The sequence below is a fragment of the Sceloporus occidentalis genome, unplaced genomic scaffold (genome assembly GCF_023333645.1).
Source record: "Sceloporus occidentalis isolate IW3139 unplaced genomic scaffold, rSceOcc1.0.p SCAF_178, whole genome shotgun sequence".
NCBI classification, from domain to species: Eukaryota; Metazoa; Chordata; class Lepidosauria; order Squamata; family Phrynosomatidae; genus Sceloporus; species Sceloporus occidentalis.
Genome location: NW_028317158.1, coordinates 180,201 through 200,573, shown reverse-complemented (window position 1 = coordinate 200,573; position 20,373 = coordinate 180,201). Strand labels below are relative to the sequence as shown.

At 45.7% G+C, this 20,373-nt stretch overlaps 1 pseudogene; it reads right to left on the bottom strand.

Annotated features, from left to right (window-relative positions):
* Positions 1–364: 364 nt before the first annotated feature.
* LOC149278852 (glycine--tRNA ligase-like) lies at positions 365–16,901 on the bottom strand (annotated as a pseudogene).
* Positions 16,902–20,373: the final 3,472 nt, after the last annotated feature.

Below are 20,373 nucleotides of genomic sequence, written 5' to 3'. Positions count from 1 at the left end.
TCCGTAGAGATGAAGCTAATTGGTAACAGAAGACACCTTGGGGTTTACTCAGTAAGAAAACACTTCATTCCGCCCCCCCATTTATCAATTCTATCATTAAAAAAAATAATAATCTCTACCTCTCTCTCTCTTCATACTTATATACGGATTTGCCACGTATCGCGCAAGTACAAAAAACTGCAGAAGGACAAAACTGTAGATCTATCACGTACTTTATTCGCATATTGGAAATGCGGCCAGGATTATAATTTAGGCGTCTCCCTGTAAACATCAAACGATGCGTTTCCTCCCGCGACGGCCGCATCCATAGAAGGCATGATGAATATTAACAGAACCGGAAGAAAGCGGACTCGTTTCATGGAAGTTATTCCTCTGTTGTGTCCTTTTTGCCCGTCTCCTGTCCCTCGAATATGGGGTAGGACTTCTCCACCTGCGCCCACGTCAGGCAGCCGTTGGCCAGATCCCGCACGATGCCGGGGAGTTCGGAGATCTAGAGGAACAAACATCAAAGCGATCGAGTCCCGGACAGGGAGAAAGGAGACCGAAGGAGAGCGGTTTGGGTTCTATTCACTAAACGTGAAATATTAGTGGTTTCCCTCGCTTCAATATTTATTCTCAAACGAGGAGGGCTGAGCCGGCCCTGTAAGATGTATAGATCAATGCTCTAGGAGCCTTAGGAGAAATCTTGCTGATTTAAGTATACATTATAAAGGGCCATCCAAGCAGCTCTAGGCCCAGAGAGACGCTCTAGGCCCAGAGAGACGCTCACTCTGAAACAACACATGATGTGAAGTAGACCTGAGAATACGGGGGGGGGTTACCTCGGCTCGGATCTGTCTCATGCTGTCCCGGTCTCTGAGGGTCGCCGTGTGGGGTGAGCGGTTGACGGTGTCAAAGTCGATGGTGATGCCAAAAGCAACACCGATCTCATCCGTCCGCGCGTAGCGCCTCCCGATGGACCCGGAGGAATCATCCACCTTGTGGGACACCCCGTTCTTTGTCAGAGCTTCGGCTGAGGACGAAACCAAACAAGTAACGATTCTCCGGGGGCCGAACCAAACAACCAATCGAATTCGTTCTCCGGAATACTGAGAAATAAGAGAAATGGCGATTCTCGCCAACATTTACTCACATAATTCTTTGACAAAGGGAACGAATTCCTGATTCTGGCTCAGCGGGAGAACGGAGCACTTGTACGGCGCCACTATGGCTGGAAAGGTAAAGTACTGGGGAGGAAAAAACAAATGAAAATCATATCAGGGAAAAGTATTTTTCACAGAAATTTGAAAAAGGGGTAAAAATGCATTATTATTGCAAAAATGACATTTATACAGAAATAGACATTTCATGAATGCTAAAGATTTAAAATATATAATTATTTGCATCAAGTCATCAACGCATGATTGTCGTGAGATTTTGGATAGGAATTTTAAAAAGGGGATCATTACAGTAGACCTTTGTCATGTATGCTGCTGGAACATACAAGCAATTCTGAAGGCAGATGAAAATATGGGGCGTCCACCGACATTCAAAAGAAATCCAGAGCAGACAGGGTTAATGTTGTAAATGACTATTGTACCCAGAAATGGCTGATTTTTAATGGAATCTCTTCATAGGCGTACAGAGATCCTTTATCACTCCCATCACTTCTGTGTCCCAATGGCCCTTTATCACTCCCATCACTCCTGTGTCCCAATGGCCCTTTATCACTCCCATCACTCCTGTGTTCCAATGGCCTTTTATCACTCCCACCACTCCTGTGTTCCAATGGCCCTTTATCACTCCCATCACTCCTGTGTCCCAATGGCCCTTTATCACTCCCATCACTCCTGTGTTCCAATGGCCCTTTATCACTCCCATCACTCCTGTGTCCCAATGGCCCTTTATCACTCCCATCACTCCTGTGTCCCAATGGCCCTTTATCACTCCCATCACTCCTGTGTCCCAATGGCCCTTTATCACTCCCATCACTCCTGTGTTCCAATGGCCCTTTATCACTCCCATCACTCCTGTGTCCCAATGGCCCTTTATCACTCCCATCACTCCTGTGTTCCAATGGCCCTTTATCACTCCCATCACTCCTGTGTTCCAATGGCACGTTGTGTTCGCTGATCCAAGTTTAAGTTTAGAAGGCTAATTGATGTTTAGAAATCCTTTTGTAATTATGTTAGACAGAAATTTCCTCGTTTTCCTCGTTCTTACCGTTCTCTGCTCGTCTCCTTGTCGGACCTGGAATGTGTGCTCAAGAACAGTGTACATAATTCTGCCGAGACCAAATGAGGGCTCAATCACATTTGGTACAATTTCCTCAACTGTAAAAAAATAAATAATATTAAAATGAATATTTATAATATAAAGAAATATTTATCTCCTAATTCTGTAATGAATTTCATATTATCATTGCCAAAAGCTAATAATAATAATAAAACACGTCCCTCCCAAAAACAACACATTCTGCTACCCGGGCCTAACATCAGCCTTTTTTTGCCCCGCTAGCGCTTGCCGCGCAGACAGAAGCGGTCGCGCAGGAATTAACGGCGGCACTGATTATTAGTTTGGCCGGTAAAGAATAATTGAACGGCGTTCGTTCTCTGGAAGAGCTTCCGACGAGCAGAAACTCCGCTCGCAATTATACGCGTTTGTTGACCCGAGTTTTTGTTTTGTGTTTAAGCCGCGGTCTCCGTCTCCATCGGTTTCCCATGGCAGCTGGTGAATGCCTTATTGTAATCTTCCTCCCCGCCTTTATATTAAAGTCAAGGTTTTGGTCTTTTAGAAGGCAGAACAGTCGCAGCGACGCACACTGTCAGAGCGGCAGGTGGGGGAGGAAAGTTACCGTAACACCATTCATTCCGGCATTCAAAGGCCTTCTTTTATTTGCGTATAAATATATACCAGGAAAGAAGAATACAACGTATTACCTGCTTACACAAAATAAAAAACATTCTTTCTATTCAATCAAGTAGAACGTTGGAAGTTTGAATAGAACGCGCTGAAGATATTCAGCCAACGCGTAACCCGGGGGTTCGCTGCGAGAACGTCCTCCACGGCTATACAATAACTTCCTACGGCCTCGGATCAGAGAAATACTTCAATACTCAAAAAATGCAGCGTTTCTCCCTAAAAGCTTCTTCTTAAGTGTGTCGCCCCCGAACAAAACCCGCAGCCTCGTCTGCCCAATGCTTTCTTCCCATTAAAGGCCCGGCGAGGCGCTTACCTGCTACACGAGCCAACACGCTGGGGCACTAACAGGGACGCGATATATAATATATATTATATACACACACACATATATATATATATATATATATATATATATATATATATATATATATACACAGCAAATGGAGAATTCTAGAATGACCACTTTCAGTAAAACCTGTTAAATCTATGAAAAGTCACGTTTTTAACATTAAGTTCACGTCGTAGGGCGCTTCTCACACCGGATACTCAGAGCTGAACTCATACTCAGACCCGAGGTCTGGTTTTATCTCCCCCTCCTGTGTTATAGCATTTAGTGTACTAACAGCTTTATCGCATGGAGTCGGAGCGGAGACGTTACCGTGTATGCTTTCTGGAATTTCTTAACGCTGACCATGTCCTTAGTCAGCAGAAACGTCTTCCCTTCTGTTTCAATGGTAAATTCACTAACGTGAGAGAGAGAGAGAGAGAGAAAGAAAAAAAAACCAAACAGATTATTTTATAATCAGGATAATTATTTATGCTGGCGATAGTAACAGAGGCACCAGAAACTCTACACTTTTCACTCGGAAGAGAGCCGTCGGGTATAAGGCAGCCGTATAGACTTTTACCAATTCAGTGCTTTCTTACGGTGACGGACTCTCCCGGCTCTCCCCGCTCTCCCGTTTGCATAAGACAGCACGGAGCGCGTTTATAAGTTTAATTTAAGAGATCGGCCGGTACCCTTTGTCGTGTAGCAGCTGCTCCATTTCGGAGACGTAACAGCGTCGCAGATGGCGAGATATTCCATCACCAGCTTGGCATCCTTCTTGTAAGCCTTGCCGACGGCTCCCTTGTTGGCATCGAACTGGACGACGTTCACCGTCTTGTGCAAAGAAGTCAAGGAACTCAAAGCTGCAAACATTTACTCGGGAGACGAAGTGTATGAAATATCATTAATCGTGCAACAAATACTTAAAATGTACAAAAAAAAAATGTGTAAATATATATATATACACACACACACACTGTATTGGCTCGAATATAGGCCGCACTTTTTTCCCCCACTTTAAGTCTTTAAAGTGGGGGTGCGGCCTATATTCGGGGTCTAGCGCCCGACGGGCCGGGACATGCAGTTCCGGGCGCTGGGCAGGCAGCGGGGTTAGGATACAGATCCCCGCAGCGGTGCAGGGGACCCGCATCCTACTCCCCGATACGCTCAGACAGCCTCCCCTGCCAGCACTTCCCACGGGGGGGGGGGGGGGCGGCACGGGAGATTGTTGAAGCGCATCGCGCAGACGTGCCGGCAGCGGAGGTTGTTTCTGCTCGCATCGCCGCTGCCGAGAGAACGTCTGCGTGAACAATCTTCCTTGCCGGTACTTCCCACGGCGGAAGTGCCGGCACGGGAAGTTGAAGTGTTATGTGTAGATGTCCCCGCCAGCCCCACAAGACCCCGTGGAGTCTGCACCGGTAAGTCTGGTGGGGGGGGGCGGGGATAGAGTGGCAGCATATCTCGGGGGGGTACATCTTCGGGACAGAGTGGCAGTATATCTCGGGGGGGGGGCAGAAACCTTTTTCATTAAAAAACACCTAACTTTTAGGGTGCGGTCTATATCCGAGCCAATACGGTATATATACACATACATATACACACACACTTTTCTTTGTAATTTTATTATAATTTTTATATATATATATATATATATATATATAAATTTTTAAAAAATACTTTTATTGATTTTCTTCTTAATGGCCAGGAAGAGATGGTAAGGACAAGACAGAATAGTAAAAAGGTACTCATGTGTTATATAAAGTTGGACATAAATCACAAGTAATTGTAAAAATTAACAATTAGTACATAAGAACAAAACAAGGACTGAAAAGAGCCACGGTGCAATGACGGAGCCCCATAGAAGGTGACATTTTTAAATATTACCTAAAAATTTATTACTACTACTAGTTTCGCATGTATGCCGAGAAGATGTGAAAATATAACGGAGGTTTATAACTATTGTCAAAGTTAAATAAAAATGCACTAATTTACCAAAAAGGCACCTTAATAAACACCTCTTAAAGGTATGGGTTTTAAGCATGAATTAATAGTTTGAACCATTTACTGCCCTCCTCAAAGAGACCCAACAGCTCCGTCTACAGGGGCAAACGGGGAATTGCACAATGTCTGGTATCACCTATAGCACTCAAGTTCTTTTTTCTTATTTAGGGCCACTCGGACAGTTAGCGCGGCCGTTAAAGGATATCGGTTCCTTCAGTGGCTTCTCGGCAACGAGGGGAACTCTTGGGTGGCTCTGGCATGACAAGAGAGGTCATAACAGGAACGGTCGGCACAGCCAACAATTTCAATCCAGCCCTGGAAGAAGCGGAAAAGATACATTTAATGACCTCCAGAAAGCGCGTGGTTTCGTTTCATTCGCTCCAGACACGACAGGCATATTTTGTAACGTCATAACAAAATAAAGCCCTCCTATAAATAATACGGGGGTTTTTTGGGAGAGATGCTTTGGCCGCTAGGTGTTTTCCAGAAGGTGGGTCGTTAAATATTAACCCGGGTGAAACACCTGCCGAATCTCACAGACTGAAAGACACGTACAATATGTTATTGATGGCGCTATATAAAACAATAAATAATAATAACACGTTCGGCCTTTTATCATTTTCCCTGAAGTAACCCGTCCTGTCGAGGCGGCACGCTCTGTTTGATTCTCGTACAGCCGCAGCTCTCCATACAACGTGAATCATTTGCTAATCTCTGAGTTTTATGACATTATTTATGACAGATTAAACCGTGCGCTCCTTTGTGACTCACGTAGGACGTTTTGGCTTCAGCGTCCCAGCAGTCGCAGGCGTAATGAGCCATCTCGTTCTCCATGTGCTGGCGGAAACGCAGCTTTTCGGGGGAAATGCCAACTCTTACCAGGTACAGATAGATTCTACCGATAAAGTATCCCAGGACGGAGTTGTTGATGACACCCTAAAAAAAGAAAGTTATAACGGGTTATAAGGACGGGATTAGTTATACGGCCGGAGAGTATATAATATATAATATGAGGGAATATACAGGATATAACGGGTTATAAGGACGGGATTAGTTATACGGCCGGAGAGTATATAATATATAATATGAGGAATATACAGGATATAACGGGTTATAAGGACGGGATTAGTTATACGGGGGGAGAGTATATAATATATAATATGAGGAATATACAGGATATAACGGGTTATAAGGATGGGATTAGTTATACGGCCGGAGAGTATATAATATGAGGAATATACAGGATATAACGGGTTATAAGGACGGGATTAGTTATACGGGGGGAGAGTATATAATATATAATATGAGGAATATACAGGGATATAACGGGTTATAAGGACGGGATTAGTTATACGGGGAGGAGAGTATATAATATATAATATGAGGAATATACAGGGATATAACGGGTTATAGGGACAGGATTAGTTATACAGCCGGAGAGTATATAATATATAATATGAGGAATATACAGGGATATAACGGGTTATAAGGACGGGATTAGTTATACGGCCGGAGAGTATATAATATATAATATGAGGAATATACAGGATATAACGGGTTATAAGGACGGGATTAGTTATACGTGACGGAGAGTATATAATATATAATATGAGGAATATACAGGATATAACGGGTTATAAAGCAGGATTAGTTACACTTTTTCAGTTACTATGATATTATGTACGACACTTAAACAAGTGATTTTGCCTATTTATAATTTTTCCATTAGACATTGCGTTGCATCTTCATTACAAACCTCTGGAACCTGCGCGTGTATTGGGTTGTCTGTTATCCGGATTACGCACCCAAACGTCTTACCTGTTCAACGGCGTCTCCGAGACGCATTTTCTGCGCGGACTCCCCACTCAGCTGGGCTTTGGAAGAGTAAAGCAGAATGTTTAAATCCGCCACATTCTGGAATTTGGGGTGATTCTTCTCACTGGGGTCCACAAAGTGTTCGATTTCAGCCATAGTGAACTCTCTGAAGAGGAAAGCGGGGGAAACCATGAACATCACAGCTACAAATAGGGAGAAAAATGAAAGTGGCCGGCTCAACGTACGGCAAATTAGGTTTTTCACCGCTGTAAGCGAAAGACTGCAAGTAAAGGAATGCGGGCATCGGTAGGACCCGGTATCCGCGCCGCCGGTATCCGCAGGACCACCGTACGCATCGTGACGTTTTGGTTAATTTTTGGAGACGTAATTACCGCACTCTGATGAGTCCGGAACGCGGAGAAATCTCGTTTCGGAAGGAGTTCCCGATCTGGGCAGCGGCGAACGGCAGTTTTCCCTGATTGAACTCCAGCAGCCGTTTGAAATTGAGGAAGATTCCCTGCGCGGTTTCGGGTCTCAAGTATCTATCGGCAGAACCAAGCGACAGAATCCCGGTTAGTGACGGAAACGGTTAAATAAACGGTACCAAGGAACCCCTCCTATAAACACATTAAAAATGGGAGCGCGGTCTTAAAGAACACACAGGACCCCATAAGATGCGCTGGCCCCCAAAATATACAGTTTGACAAAAATATAATATTCGTGTTCGGGCCTATATGTCCTCAAACATACATCCCAAGTCACCCTACGGCAGGGGTTCTCAACCTGCGGCCCTCCAGCTGCTGCAGGACTACATCTCCCATAATGCTCCTTCAGCTAAGGGGCTGGCTGAGGAGTATGGGAGATGTAGTCCTGCAGCAGCTGGAGGGCCGCAGTTTGAGAACCCCTGCCCTACGGCATGATGTGTACAGATTTTAAATTATTTGTAGTTACATTCCCTCTGATTGATTGGTTCTCATGTAAAACATTACAATAATAATACTTGGTTAAATTCAGAAAAAGCACAGGCTTTAATGAATTCTTTTGCAGTGGCGTACCCCGTCATGTTCCCACCAGGGCCTATCGAGGTCTGGAACATCAGGTTGAAGGACACCGGAGGGGAGAGATCGTTTAATGTGATCGGCGACTTCACGTTGTATTTCACGAAGAGATCTGCGAGTTCTTGCTGCCCGTAGTTATCCATCTTTAAAATAAGAGCAGAAACGGCAAAAGTTATTCTAACTAAAAAAATAAAAAAAAAAATGACATTGGTGTTTTAAGCCAGGAGAACAGAGTCTTTAGTCTACGTTGGTATCTTTTTCTACGTTGGCCCAATGAAAGGTAACAAAGATACAATAAGTTGGGATGCCAGAAACAGACCACCCCGTCAAACAAAAAAAAAAAATAAAAAAATAAAAAAAAATATATATATATATATATATATATATATAAATAAAAATATATATATTAAAAATAAATAAAAAATAAAATAAAAAATGACGTAGAATTTTACTTAGAATTACAACTAAATACGGTAAAGATCTGCGCATGGGAAAGCCACACGCACCTGAGTAAGGACAGACTCCATTTCCGTCTTCTTCTCCTGTGAGCACTTCTTGTCGGACATCAGTTTCTGCAGATGAGCTGCGAGACACAAAGCGCTCGTAAGAGTTAAACCATTAAAAAATAAATAAATCCAAAATTATGACCGGCTCTCGATTTCTATTTTTGCTGATTTTTTTTTTTTTCCTCTTCTCTCAACTTCAAAATAAATAAAAAAAGTAGAAGCTTTATGGGGCCCATTCTGGACTAAAATACTGTCCGTCTTGGCACAAAGTTCCAACAGAAGAAAAAAAAAGTTGGAATCTCAACATAAAAGTCACCTTTCAGGAGATGGTCGGCGCGAAAGCACTCTCCGTTCTTCACATCTTTGACCATGAAGTCGGCAAACTTCTCCACGTGGCCCGAGGTTCTAGAACAGGGCGACAGCGAATCAGGAAGCAGCATCAAGCAACAGAATTCACCCGGTTACAAAATATCCGAGCCCCCGTCTCTTTAACCGGCACTGGGGGCTCACAGCGTGGTATGAATTGTCTATTCTCGTAAAAACATTAGAACAATATATTTTTTATTCCCTGAAAATCACCTTATTTTCCATAAAATGAGGATGACCGAAGCCAGACCAAAAATAACTGAGAGAGAAAACCACCGGGAGATGTAGATCCCTGTAAGATTCCCCCAAGATGAACGACGCCGACTCAAACATATACATTTTAAACATGGTGGTTGTAATAACGTATGGTTTGATGGATGAGGCGACTGAAGAAATCACTGGTTTAACTATACATTATACAGGGCCAGCCAGGATCCACCTGCAGCGAGTTCTGCTGGCGATGGACCTTCATAATGTATGGCGACGTCCAGGAGCTGAAGCACAAACTCTCCTGCAAACCCCAACATGCTGATCTGTTCAGCGCCCTGCGTCCCTCTGTACCCCGATATGTTTATTGTATTTAATAAAAGCTTTTTTCTATTATGACGGCCCTGCTGATACACTACACATCGCATCGTTGGCGTGAAGATACGAGCGCAAAGCTTCCGAGATAACCTGCGCGTCTGCTTTACATTTCCTTAAAGGACTCGCAAAGTACTTTAATATACATTCTGTTTGGGGGGTGCTGTCTGGGACCTTTATGTTTTATCGGAGGGGTCTGGTTCTATTAGTGGAGCGAGAGTCCCAGCATTCCTCCCAGACAATAGATTTGGGTCGGGGACCCCAGGTCAGGGCACTGCAGATAATGTTAAAACAGAGGGGAGTACCACTTACTAACCCTAAACTACACAGAGTATTAGAAAAGCCCCCCTTAAGCAAGACCCCGGAAGGAAGTGCACTGACTTGAGAACCGGCTCGGGTGTCAGCATAGTGCAGTCTATCTCCAGGATCTGCTCCTCTTGTATAAAGTGCTGCCTCCACGTCTGGATGATGTTGTTTTTCAGCGCGCATCCAACAGGCCCAAAATCATACAACCCGCTGACACCTGGAAAGGGAGAGAAAAATGTAAAAAAACAAAAACAAAAAAACACGATTTATGAAACATTCTCCGTTGACTTATGACATCATAACACAAAAACATTCACGCTCAGCGCTGCTTCTATGCGAGTTACAGAGTAATACGGGGAAGGGACAGTTACCCCAGCAGAAGCCATTTTCAATATTCCACCCAATCTATCCCTGAACACACAGCAAGAAATACCCACTATGTAAATTAAACAGTCAGGGGGCAATAGCCTGCTTAGCCCCTCCCTTAGGACGCATTATTACGTCCTTGGTCACAAGCCTTAGGTGACCAAGAACGTAATAGTACGTCCTATGGTTTTTCCACCAGCCGAGACGTTTCCTCATCGGTACAAGGGCGGTCCTGACACCGTCGTCCAGACCCTCCTGAGACCTCCAATGAGGTCAGGTACCGCAATCAGCAAATGGAGCCCTGCTTACTGATCACGCTGTGATCAGCAGCTGTAGGGATTCAAGTGAAAAGAAGCAGAAACTGCTTCAAAAACAGAAAAGGAATTAAGAGAAAGTCCTATTCGTCCTTGAAAGAAAATTACATAATATGTGTGGGTACATTAAATATGGAAGAGGGGAATTATGGCTGAACATATGCAGAAAAATGGCAACAAAGCACTCAGAGAGGTGAACTCACGAGTAACAAAAGGGTTAAAGAACTACACTGTATTTTTTTTTTTTGAAAGGCTATCCCTTTAATATATATAATATATGTGTCAATGAATTCACGTTCACAATGCATGCTGGGAGGCACATAATGTAAAATTAAAATGTATTTAATCAGTAGCGAGGATACCTCCGTAAATAGCAAAAGCTTGGTCGTAAAAGAAGCGTCTTTTTAGGGTATCCTCCATCTTGGATCTGTCCACCACATCATCCTTGGGCTGGAGCGACAATTCCTGCAGAAGATGGAGGTCCGGGTTAATGAGCGCACAAAATTCCCCCTCCTGTCCCCTCTTTCCTCCCCTGATGCCCCTCTCTTCTAGGAGCTCAGAATGTTTGTTGGGCATTAACTTATTACGTCGCCCCCTGGTAAGTTATGTACAGAAACACTGGCTATACTTTATACAGGGTCCTGGTTATAAGACCGATGCCCATAGAATCTTCACACAAAGCTCTGAGGTCCGTAATGTAGGAAGAGACGCTACCTTCGCCTCCAAGGTCCTTTTCCTGGCTTTGAGCTCGGCCACCGCTCGGTCCACGTCCACCTGCGGAGCTTTCTGCTCTTTTAGTTGTCGCACGAGGTACCCCTGCAAGAAGACAAACGTTTGAGAGACGATCACAACTACTTCATTCGCCAAAAGCAGAGACCGCCCAAACGGATGATGTAATCGTACACCAGAGCAGGAAGCAGGAAGCTGGCGATGTCTGATCTACCAAGTACTGGTGGGGAATCGTCCCGGCTGGTGCAGAAAACATATGACGTACTATCACGTCCTTGGTCACATCATTAACCGAACAATGAGTTTCTGGTAAGAGTATTACAGTCTGTATCCTTTGGGCACTGTGGGCACCCCATTACAAACAATTTACATAAACTTCAAGACGTCAAAAAGGGGAATCGGGAGGGAAATAAAGTCCAAATAGCACAAGAATGGGGTTCACACGACCCCGACCTACAGAGCCATTAACAACTCTGCAGCCCCCGACATCTCTACCCCCCCCACTCAATGGTTAGCCTTCTCTTCTTATATTCATTTTATATGAATTTACGCACAAACAACATCTAAAAATGTATGAGCCTATCACCACCAGCCGGCTTTTGGAGACCTGGCTGCCGTTTTGGCTTTGTGGGTGGAAAAAAAAAAACAAGCAGAGATTAACGCTGCGGGACAAAAAAATTATTAAAAAATCACGGCTGTTTTTATGGAAAACGAGGACATTTCTGGCTGTAAAATAATTACAAAAGGGTTTCTAACCATCAATTAGCCTTTTAAACTTAAACTCGGATCAGCAAACACTACGTGCCATTGGAACACAGGAGTGATGGGAGTGAGAAAGGGCCATTGGAACACAGGAGTGATGGGAGTGAGAAAGGGCCATTGGAACACAGGAGTGATGGGAGTGATAAAGGGCCATTGGAACACAGGAGTGATGGGAGTGAGAAAGGGCCATTGGAACACAGGAGTGATGGGAGTGATAAAGGGCTGTTGGAATAAAATAAAAACCTGTCTGTTTTGCATTAATGATCCATAATATATTTTTTAGGCGGTTCATATAACAAATTCTATATTCTTCACCCAAAATACAGCTAAGTTAGAAATACAGCTGCGGGGTGAGCTCGTCACATTCCCCCTCCAGCCTGAGCATTCAGGTTTACGTGGCAGGGGGGAGGAGAGCGGCCCAAATTCCTCAGAGCGGGAGGGCAGCTTGCTGGAGACAGCGAGAGTTACAGCGAGAGAAAGTGAGTCTAGAGAGTGGAACAACCTGAAGATCCAGCATTCATGTTGTGTATCTGCAGTGTAATAACACAATATTACATATCATGATTTTGAGCTATACAAACTGTTCAAAAGTTTAGGGTTACTTAGCAATTTCCTTGTTTTTGGGGGGGGGGAAGCACATTTTGTCCATTAAAATAACATGAAATTGATAAGAAATCCAGCGCAGACGGGGTTAATGTCCTAAATGACTACTGTCGCTGGAAACGGCTGATTTTTAATGGAATCTCTTCATAGGCGTACAGAGACCCTTTATCACTCCCATCACTCCTGTGTTCCAATGGCCCTTTATCACTCCATCACTCCTGTGTTCCAATGGCCCTTTATCACTCCCATCACTCCTGTGTTCCAATGGCCCTTTATCACTCCATCACTCCTGTGTTCCAATGGCCCTTTATCACTCCCATCACTCCTGTGTTCCAATGGCCCTTTATCACTCCCATCACTCCTGTGTTCCAATGGCCCTTTATCACTCCCATCACTCCTGTGCTCCAACGGCCCTTTATCACTCCCATCACTCCTGTGTTCCAACGGCCCTTTATCACTCCCATCACTCCTGGGTACCAATGACCCTTTATCACTCCCATCACTCCTGGGTACCAATGGCCCTTTATCACTCCCATCACTCCTGGGTACCAATGACCCTTTATCACTCCCATCACTCCTGGGTACCAATGGCCCTTTATCACTATTATGTTACAGCCAGAAATGTCCTTGTTTTCCATGAAAGCAGCCGACTGACCCCAAGCTTCTGAACCGTAGCGTGTGTGTGTGTGTGTGTACGTATTCATTAATTTCTATGGCGCCATCATATTCCGTAGCGCTGTGCAGTAGCAGACAGGAGTATTGTATCAGGTAATTTGGAGGTCAGGAGGCGTGAAGTATTTTTGAGCAGGGATCTCCTCGCCGCCCCGCAGCGCTCTATTTAGTCTAAGGCCGTAAGGCACAGATGCGCATGCAGGGTTTGTCGGGTCATACGTCGCCTCCTAAGTAAACATATTAAGATCCGTGTTGGTCATACATACACCGAGCCTGCGCCGCCGTCTGCCCTCCTCAGCCTCTATGGCTGCAAGGTCACCCTCCGCCATTCACAACAAAAAAGGTCCATTCTATCTCATGCCCCCCCAACCGCCATCAGGAGTGGTCCCTAAAGCCCCCATTAGCCCCCCAAGCAGGAGGTTTTTCGAAACTTTTCATTCTGGTTCAGAAGGAGGTTTAAAGGATCACTGATACAAACTCTGCGGGTCTTACAGGTCATGACATCACACCTGCCCGTCCATCTGTGACCTCAAAGTTCTAAAGGTCTCCACGCCGGGGCTTCCTGTACCTTGAGAGCAGCCGCTTAAGACCCGGAAACAGCTTTACACCGGACGATAAAGCTGGAAGCGTTCAGACATGATGTCATACGTTAGCGAGACGCGTCGCTCGCACAATATATAGAATTTTAGATGCCCCCCCCATGACAAAGGCCGACGGGGTTAATACAGGGGCATCACTCGCCAGAAGTCACAAACTCATGGACGCCAGCGGTGAGCGCAGGTCTCTAAGGGGGGGGGGTCCCGGCTGCGACCTGCTGTTAAGAGCCCCCCCCCAAATAATATTAAATAGAAAAACCCACCGAGAGGGTAAGACCACTGCAGCACAGATTACAGGGGGGTTGGGGTAATAAAGGTAGTCTGTGTGCGCCGGTGGCACGCAGAGTGGCATCAAGGGTTTATTCGCCCAGCGTGCATGCGCCATGGTTAGTGGAGCTGCAATAAATGCGACGTCCTGCAGCACCGCGGTCCCCACAGACCCTCGTCGATAGTTATTGGCTGGGGGCTGCCTTCCCTGTGCGGCGGATCCATGGGCTGTGTAAAGATACCCCCCGCCAACGGGGCCAATCGGCTCCCACCGTCAGGAGGAAATAAAGTCAATATGAAGTTTTTTTAGGATCTACGAAGTTAACCGTTTGTGTCTCATTATCCCGTTTTAATAGAAATCATCAGAACTTCACTTAAAAGCGCAGCGTCAGGATTCCAAAGCAGCAACGCGGCCGATCTCCGCGCATGCGCTCACCCAACGCATACTACCCCGGCCCCATAACCGTATTGGGGGACGCTCAGGGGTTTCCCCAATCCCAGGATGAAGGGGCAGACTCTCCGGGTCACACAGTCATCATATGTGTATATAAAGCTCCCAGTATATAACGGTTGATATCCCTGCTTGAATACAGGTGACTCAAGTGTATCTTTAAATAACGACAAGTCAAGGTTTCCATGCGGGCCGAATCTTTACGATGGGCTATTAAGGGGTTAATATTTTAGGGGTTTCAGGGTGGGTCCCAGGTAAGGTCACGACCCCGCGGAAACGGCTCCCATTCTAGATCATGGAAGGTAAAGGGGCCGGGAAGTTGTCGGCCGAGTGTTATGGGAGTAGAAAATAAAAGCAGCAGCTTTATGGGGGAGGAATAATCATGTATATCCACTCGGGGGCCGTCCGTTACAGCGCTACGGAATACGACGGCGCTATATAAACCCAAAAAATATCATTTGGAAAACCCGCACTTCAGGGGCAGGAAGGGCATTTCAACCCCATCTGAGGGCAAAACCTTAACGGGCCCTGCCTCACGTTACCCTCCAATAAACTCCAACGGGGGCTCTTTAACTTCCCATCAGACATTCCGGGGTTAATTCCTTACAGGCAGAGCTGTGGTTTTAACCCCTTCACTTCACACTGGCGGGTATCTCCAGCGAGAAGGGCTGAGCTGGCCCTGTGTAATGAATAATCTAATAGACTAGAGAAATCCCACTGATTTAACTATACATTATACAGGGCTGCAGTATTAATGACATCGTTCATGTATAATGATGTCATAGAACTGAAACTTTTCTTTCAGTAACAGACCCCCTCTGTCCATCGCTGCTCATAAGAGCCGTTACGTTCGTGGGATTCACAGACCAACCTTATTATGTGTCATGCAGGGGCCGGGACGACCGTAGAGGGATTCACCTGCAGGAAGGACTGAGCCAGCCCTGTATAATGTATAACCAAGTCACCGATATGACTCAAGAACTCTCAGTACATCCACTATACATCGTAAAAGGGCTGGAATTTAACTACACATTATCCGGGGCCGGTTCAGCCCTCCCTGCAGGGGAAGCTCAGTCCGAGTAAAACGTTCAAACCCTCCGAAAGGAACTCTGAGCGCAGTTTAGCAGATCTGCCTTTATTATTATTATTATTATTATTATTATTATTTACAAAGGAAATCAGCGTCTAATCAGCGGGCGATAAAAGTTACCAAATTATTCAAAAGTTATAAAATAAAAAAACGTGAACTTTCAGAAAACGTACCCAGAGAGCCCGCGGTGCCCGAGGGGACGCGCTTAACCCTTTCACTGCCACTTAGCTGCGAGAAAAAAAGAACAAGCACCCACTTTAACCTTTTAATTCACGGCGCCGAGTGAATGCAGGGCATTTAACCGCGAGGGCGGTGCTGATGTCAGACTGTTGTGATCAGCGCCGTCCGTTGCCGGCACTCTGGGCACGATGACGACCGGCTCGGCGGTTTAAGCCAAAACTAATAAAGTCATTTTTTGGCCGCCCCTTATCCTAAAAAATGGGGTATTTCAACCCAAAATCTAGCAGGTGACTAAATCCATTTGGGGGATTTACGATCCGGTTGTACCTAGGAACACGCCACCTAAGCAGCGCAGCGAGAGGTGACTGTGCCAAGCATGATGGGAGTCTGCTGAAATTTGTGAGCCAGAAGGCAGCAGACGGGGCATGTAATAATTCAATAGGATTTTGGGATCTTTTTATGGCACAGGAATCACTGCCGGCCATGTGGACTACAACTCCCATCATGAATATTGCTAAGCGTGCTGGGAGTTGTAATCCATGGGGATGGGGTGGCAGGAGGCACCTGCTCCTTATTTTTAAAGAACTTACATTGTGTTAAACTGCACTTTAGTAATGCACCGAAACATCTGTCATGCATGTGGCTGGATGAGCATGATGGGAATGGAGGTGTAAGCCAAAGCCTTCATATATTCTAAGTGTGGGGGATGGGGCTCCTGGCTGAGCATGCTGGGAGTGTTATACTACCCCCTCCCCCTCTCACCTGCTGTTTGACCGCCTGTCTGAGGGGGGCCAGGTGTTCCTCTATGTTGACCTCCATGCCGGTGTGTGCGCCCGGTGCCGGTTGCTGCAGCCTGCGGGGTGTACGGTGTTTGGCAGAGGCCGGGGCGGCGGTATGGATGCGCTGGTCCCGGGCGGTGCGGGCGAGTCGGAGCAGGGAGGCGCCGGCACGGCAGGGATGTGTCCGCGGCGGCAGCAGCAGGGTGGGGAGGGCTCGGCAGAGAAGCATGGACCGTCACTCACACTGCATGATGAAATCTCTGCCCGCGGCAGCCGCAAAGCGACACCGCCGCGTCCTCACCTGCCGGCCTGACAGCTGGCGTCACCGCGCTGGCGGCCATCTTGGTTGTGGGCAGGTTTCCCAAAGGCCTGGCTCACAGGCTTCTATCTTCAGCCCTGGCTTAAACGTTAAACCGTCTAGGGGCTCTTTCCTCCCAAATCCAGTTTAATCTTAATTTTCTCCAATTATTAGCCGCTTCCCCCAAAAATCATAATATTTTAAAACGGATGCAGGAGGGGAAATTAAAAGATAACTGAATTATTTGCCAAAAGTGACTAAAATCCTCACAGTTGGTCGCTTGCAATATTTTATCACCAACTATAAACGCTGTCAGGTCGGTAATTACTTTAAGGAAATAAATAATAAAAAAATAATATACATTTGGGAATGTGTGAAAATATTTTGTTTCTTTTTAGGCAATTTTGAATATACCTGAACCTAACTTTATTGTTACGAGCGGCTATCAGGCCGTCCGTGTCTGTTACTCTGGCCTCTTGGAGTACTTCCGCAAAAGGGCGGAGCCACAGCGCGCACCACGGGGCCAACCTCTCTGCCTTTCCTCCAATCCGGAGAGAGAGTGTATATGGAGGCCCTGTCCTTTTGAGGAAGCGCTCCGGGAGGTCTCGGGTATTGGAGCAGAAGACTCCAAGAATTTCTAGAAGGCTTGGGACCTCTGAATATATACACATTTTACATATTGGAATCCAAATTTGTTAATTTGTTTCAATTCATTAAGTTATTGCAATTTTATGTATTAACCATGGTTTTCTGTTGTTCTACAGACACCTACATTCCCGGCTTTTCCCTTTATCTTGGGAAAATGTATGGGTTGGGTCACTTTCTATAGAAGAAGTCATAGCGAGAAAGATGCTTTGGATAAAGCAAAAAAGGTATTTTCTGGAGAACCTGTTAAAATCAGGAAAAAAGCTCCATGAAATTGCACACGAGCCACTGGCACCTCCCTCTAGCGATCTCCCTGTCTAATGTGATGTCTACGGGCAAATACTTTCCCAAAGATTGTGGGAATTGGTCCCGGAAAGTGTCTTAAATGTATAGCTTGGAAGCATAGCACTTCCCAGAATGTCTTGGCATGCCCCCTTCAACATTTTTGACAATGCTCGGGTTCCAGCTTTGTGGGATCATTTTTAGGGAAGACCCTTTTATTTTCCAGCGTGTCTGCGCTCAGAGCACAAAGGGAGCTCCATAAAGACACGGTTGGATGAGTTTGGTGGGAAGAACTTGGCCGGCTGCACAGAGCCCCGACCTCAACCCCATTGAACCCCAACGGGATGAACCGGAACGGAGATTGTGAGCCGGGCGTCTCGTCCAACATCAGCGCCTGACCTCACAAATGCTCTACTGGATGAACGGGCAAAAATCCCACAGATACTCCCCAAAATCTCGTGGAAATCCTTCCCAGAGGAGCCGAAGCCGTTATATCTGCAAAGGAGGGACCAGAATAATGTCTATGTATTTAGAATGTGATGTCATCAAAGTCCCTGTTGGGGTTATGGTCAGGTGTCCCAATACTTTTTTTCATATAGTGTATGTTGGGGCAATGCTGGGACCTCCAGCTGTCACATGTGGTTCTAATTTGGGATAAGATAGAGGCAGCAGAAAGTTTCTCACTACAGAACTTTAGGGGAATTGAGTAAAGATGGGTGTCCTTCTACCTGTCCCCGATCTCCTACCAAGAACATCCTACCTTCCCCTAGGCTTTTTTGTCGGGCAGGGAAGGAAGGGGCCACATTTCCTTTCAGGGAGTACGGCCCCTGAAGAAAAGGGCATCTGGTGTCCACTGTGAGGGCTTGTGAGCACCTGGGACTTTAAATTTTGCAAGTAACAGGCAAGGGCCAGCGAGTTCAACCGGATAAAGACCTCAGGAACCCCTTTAAACCAAAGGGGTCCAACAATTTCCCCCATTCCATGAGATTTGGGGTTGGAGGAAAAGCCTTTCTGTAACATCTCAAGCTGTGTGCTCGACACCTTCTGAAATCAGCCCCCCGGCAGGTTTCAAAAGGTATTCAACCCCATTTGGACTACTTTGCCAGATCTGCAAGCAAGTTTATTAACTCATATGTTTTATAATTATGCATGTTTTTCTATATATGTATATTATGGAGAGATTATTTTGGCCAAATTTGATATATTTTCCTTTTTAAAATAAATGTACACTCCTTTGTCTTGATCCCCTTCCCCCTCTTGCCCTTTTTTTACCTAAAAGAACTTTCCCTTCTCTGGTAGCCTTTCCATAGCATCCCAAGCTGTGCGCTAGCCACCTTCTGAAACCAAGCACAACAATTACTCGGCAGGACGGACTCCTAACCTATGCCCTTATAGCAAAACTGAACCGGGCCATATCATTTGGAGTTTATTACCTAGTTCTTCCGCGGGAAAAATATTAGCACTTTGGGAAATATTTCACTGCAATATTAGAGCTTGCCAGGTGATGGCAGTATTTCCTCTCGATACTTTCGGAAGTATTCGCTACATTCTATCCATTCCTCCCCATAACGGGCCCCATCAGTAGGCATGCCTTGCTCTTAACCATCGGCCAGTTTTTCCATTCTGCGATGCCTTACAGAGAGGACTCTGTTAAAGTCTGCCTTCCAGCGTGGAAGCCGATGAATAATGCATTCGTAGGCCTGTAATTTTAGTTGACAGCGAAAAAAAAATAAACGGCTTCTAAGTGAGCTAAATCACCCTAACATAACCGACTGCGGAGCTCTGACGGATTTACTCGTATTACACGGAAAATCCGAGTGCGAGGAGCGCAGACCATCGTTAACGACACTCAGCGGGATGGTAGAGCTTGGCAAATAGTGCAGAATGCCTGAGGCTCTTGTTACACTTGGAGACGGTTCAAACACCTACTTATCCTAGCAGGGGTTAGAATCACCAGGCCTTCCAATGCTGGGGGCTCATTCATATTCTTCTCCGACATCAGAACTTTCGAGTTTCGGATCTGAGTGAGGAAGCCATGTTTTGCCTCACCCGGGTCCTTCCCTGATCTTGCCTTCTTCCAAACTCTTAATTGTTTTGGAGCTTACCCCTAACCCTACATGTGGCCGGCCCTGCCGCCTCATACAAGGCACAGTCCCGTCCTGCCCCCTATAAGTACCAGGAGAGGGTAAGCTCCCGGGGTCAACTCTACAAAGTTCCCTGGTATGCACCTTCTGGCTCAAATAACTCGCATCATAATAATGGTTTAGACCAATGGACTTGGCTGATTGACACGATTGGGAAATGTATACGCGATTCTATATGATGAACTTTAATAACTTTCAAAACTTTAATAACATGAAAACTAATTTAGAGAGTTCCTCGAAGCAACCCTTCCGCACATCTTCTAAAATCATTGGCCCCGGCACGGTTAAGAAAGCTTCGAGAGCTGATTCTATTTCAAGATCCCCAAATCCAT